Source organism: Hemitrygon akajei, unplaced genomic scaffold (genome assembly GCF_048418815.1).
Source record: "Hemitrygon akajei unplaced genomic scaffold, sHemAka1.3 Scf000100, whole genome shotgun sequence".
Lineage (NCBI taxonomy): Eukaryota > Metazoa > Chordata > Chondrichthyes > Myliobatiformes > Dasyatidae > Hemitrygon > Hemitrygon akajei.
Window position 1 is genome coordinate 1,010,673 of NW_027331986.1, and position 3,964 is coordinate 1,014,636.

Here is a 3,964-nt window from a genome sequence, read left to right on the forward strand (position 1 = left end):
GGCCCCGTACAGTGGTGTTCAGAGATTTTATACGGCCCCGTACAGAGCGGTACAGAGATATACGGCCCCGTACAGAGTTGTTCAGAGATTTTATACGGCCCCGTACAGACCGGTACAGAGACATACGGCCCCGTACAGAGCTGTTCAGACGTATACGGCCCCGTACAGAGCGGTACAGAGCTATACAGCCCCGTAGAGAGACTGTTCGGAGAATTACGGCCCCGAACAAAGTTGTTTCAGAGATTTTATACGGCCCCGTACAGACCGTGGTACAGAGATATACGGCCTCGTACAGAATGGTACAGAGCTATACTGCCCCGTATAGTGGTTGTTCTGAGATTTTATACGGCCCCCCCGTACAGAGCTGTTCAGAGATATACGGCCCCGTACAGAGCTGTTCAGAGTTATACGGCCCCGTACAGAGCGGTAGAGAGCTATACGGCCCCGTACAGAGGTGTTCAGAGTATTTTATACGGCCCCGTACAGAGCTGTTCAGAGATATACGGCCCCGTACAGAATGGTACAGAGCTATACGGCCCCGTATAGTGGTGTTCTGAGATTTTATACGGCCCCGTACAGAGCTGTTCAGCGATTTACGGCACTGTACTGTAGCGGTATTGAGATATACGGCCCCCGTACAGTGCTGTTCTGAGATATACCGCCCCGTACAGAGCTGTATAGAGATATACGGCCCCGTACTGAGCGGTACAGAGATATACGGCCCCGTACAGAGTGGTACAGAGATATACGGCACCGTACAGAGCTGTTCAGAGATTTTATACAGCCCCGTACAGACCGGTAGAGATATACGGCCCCGTACAGAGCTGTTCAGACATATACGGCCCCGTACAGAGCTGTTCAGAGATATACGGCCCCGTACAGATCTGTTCAGAGTTATACGGACCCGTACAGAGTGCGGGCACAGAGCTATACGGCCCCGTACAGAGCTGTTCAGACGTATACGGCCCCGTACAGAGCGGTACAGAGCTATACAGCCCCGTAGAGAGCTGTTCGGAGAATTACGGCCCCGGACAAAGTTGTTCAGAGATTTTATACGGCCCCGTACAGACCGGTACAGAGATATACGGCCTCGTACAGAATGGTACAGAGCTATACTGCCGCCGTATAGTGGTGTTCTGAGATTTTATACGGCCCCGTACAGAGCCTGTTCTGAGATATACGGCCCCGTACAGAGCTGTTCAGAGTTATACGGCCCCGTACAGAGCAGTAGAGAGCTATACGGCCCCGTACAGAGGTGTTCAGAGATTTTATTCGGCCCCGTACAGAAGCTGTCAGAGATATACGGCCCCGTACAGAGTTGTTCAGAGATTTTATACGGCCTCGGACAGAATGGTACAGAGATATACGGCCTCGTACAGAATGGTACAGAGCTATACGGCCACGTACAGAATGGTACAGAGCTATACGGCCTCGTACAGAATGGTACAGAGCTATACGGCCCCCGTATAGTGGTGTTCTGAGATTTTATACGGCCCCGTACAGAGCTGTTCTGAGATATACCGCCCCCCTACAGACCGGTACAGAGATATACGGCCCCCGTACAAAGCTGTTCAGAGATATACAAGCCCCGTAGAGAGCTGTTCGGAGAATTACGGCCCCGAACACAGTTGGTCAAGAGATTTTATACGGCCCCGTACAGACCGGTACAGAGATATACGGCCGCCGTACAGAATGGGTACAGAGCTATACGGCCCCGTATAGTGCTTTTCTGAGATTTTATACGGCCCCGTACAGAGCTGTTTAGAGATATACGGCCGCGTAGAGAGTTGTTCAGAGATTTTATACGGCCCCGTACAGACCTGGTAAGAGAGCTATACGGCCCCGTACAGAGGTGTTCAGAGATTTATACGGCCCCGTACAGAGCTGTTCAGAGATTTTATACGGCCTCGTACAGAATGGTACAGAGCTATACGGCCCCGTACAGTGGTGTTCAGAGATTTTATACGGCCCCGTACAGAGCTGTTCAGAGATATATCGCCCCGGTACAGAGCTGTTCAGAGGGTATACGGCCCCGTAACAGAGCGGCACAGAGCTATACTGCCCCGTCCAGAGCTGGTTCAGAGATTTTATACGGCCACGTACAGACCGGTACAGAGACATACGGCCCCGTACAGAGCTGTTTCAGAGGTATACGGCCCCGTAGAGAGCGGCACAGAGATATACGGCCCCGTACAGAGCTGTTCAGAGGATATACGGCCCAGTACAAGATCTGTTCAGAGTTATACGGCCCCGTATAGAGCGGCACAGAGATATACGGCCCCGTACAGCGCTTGTTCAGACGTATACGGCCCCGTACAGAGCGGTACAGAGCTATACAGCCCCGTAGAGAGCTGTTCGGAGAATTACGGCCCCGAACACAGTTGGTCAGAGATTTTATACGGCCCCGTACAGACCGGTACAGAGATATACGGCCGCGTACAGAATGGTACAGAGCCTATACGGCCCCGTATAGTGCTTTTCTGAGATTTTATACGGCCCCGTACAGAGCTGTTCAGAGATATATGGGCCCCGTACAGAGCTGTTCAGAGGTATATACGGCCCCGTACAGAGCGGCACAGAGCTATACGGCCCCGTCCAGAGCTGTTCAGTAGATTTTATACGGCCCCGTACAGAGCTGCTCAGAGATATACGGCCCCGTTCAGAGCCGTAGAGATATATAACGGCCCCCTACAGACCGTACAGAGATACACGGCCCCGTAGAGAGCTGTTCAGAGATTTTATACGGCCCCGTACAGACCGGTACAGAGATATACGGCCTCGTACAGAATGGTACAGAGCTATACGGCCCCCGTACAGTGCGTGTTCAGAGATTTATACGGCCCCGTACAGAGCTGTTCAGAGATATATGGCCCCGTACAGAGCTGTTCAGAGGTATACGGCCCCGTACAGAGCGGCACAGAGCTATACCGGCCCCGTCCAGAGCGGTTCAGAGATTTTATACGGCCCCGTACAGAGCTGCTCAGAGATATACGGCCCCGTTCAGAGCCGTAGAGATATATACGGCCCCCTACAGACCGGTACAGAGATACACGGCCCCGTAGAGAGCTGTTCAGAGATTTATACGGGCCCCGTACAGACCGGGTACAGAGATATACGGCCTCGTACAGAATGGTACAGAGCTATACGGCCCCGTACAGTGGTGTTCAGAGATTTTATACGGCCCCGTACAGAGCGGTACAGAGATATACGGCCCCGTACAGAGTTGTTCAGAGATTTTATACGTTCCCGTACAGACCGGTACAGAGACATACGGCCCCGTACAGAGCTGTTCAGAGGTATACGGCCCCGTAGAGAGCGGCACAGACATATACGGCCCCGTACAGAGCTGTTCAGAGATATACGGCCCCGTACAGATCTGTTCAGAGTTATACGGACCCGTACAGAGCGGCACAGAGCTATACGGCCCCGTACAGAGCTGTTCAGACGTATACGGCCCCGTACAGAGCGGTACAGAGATATACGGCCCCCGTACAGAGCTGTTCAGAGGGTATACGGCCCAGTACAGATCTGTTCAGAGTTATACGGCCCCGTATAGAGCGGCACAGAGATATACGGCCCCGTACAGAGCTGTTCAGACGTATACGGCCCCGTACAGAGCGGTACAGAGCTATACAGCCCCGTAGAGAGCTGTTCGGAGAATTACGGCCCCGAACACAGTTGGTCAGAGATTTTAATACGGCCCCGTACAGACCCGGTACAGAGATATACGGCCGCGTACAGAGCTGTTCAGAGGTATACGGCCCCGTAGAGAGCGGCACAGACATATACGGCCCCGTACAGAGCTGTTCAGAGATATACGGCCCCGTACAGATCTGTTTCAGAGTTATACGGACCCGTACAGAGCGGCACAGAGCTATACGGCCCCGTACAGAGCTGTTCAGACGTATACGGCCCCGTACAGAGCGGTACAGAGATATACGGCCCCGTACAGAGCTGTTCAGAG